At 54.1% G+C, this 209-nt stretch overlaps 1 non-coding gene across 1 annotated transcript; it reads right to left on the bottom strand.

Annotated features, from left to right (window-relative positions):
- Positions 1 to 11: 11 nt before the first annotated feature.
- LOC118345082 lies at positions 12 to 167 on the bottom strand. The gene has a single exon (XR_004798749.1). It is a non-coding gene; the product is annotated as a 5.8S ribosomal RNA (ribosomal RNA).
- Between the last annotated feature and the right edge of the window lie 42 nt (positions 168 to 209).

Consider the following 209-nt stretch of genomic DNA (forward strand, 5'->3'; position numbering starts at 1 on the left):
GCAACGATGCGTGACACCCAGGCAGACGTGCCCTCGGCCGAATGGCTTCGGGCGCAACTTGCGTTCAAAGACTCGATGATTCGCGGGATTCTGCAATTCACACCGAGTATCGCATTTCGCTACGTTCTTCATCGATGCGAGAGCCGAGATATCCGTTGCCGAGAGTCGTTATGTATCATGGTAAAGATGTCACCAACAACGCGCACACC

Source organism: Juglans regia, unplaced genomic scaffold, assembly GCF_001411555.2.
Source record: "Juglans regia cultivar Chandler unplaced genomic scaffold, Walnut 2.0 Scaffold_13840, whole genome shotgun sequence".
Lineage (NCBI taxonomy): Eukaryota > Viridiplantae > Streptophyta > Magnoliopsida > Fagales > Juglandaceae > Juglans > Juglans regia.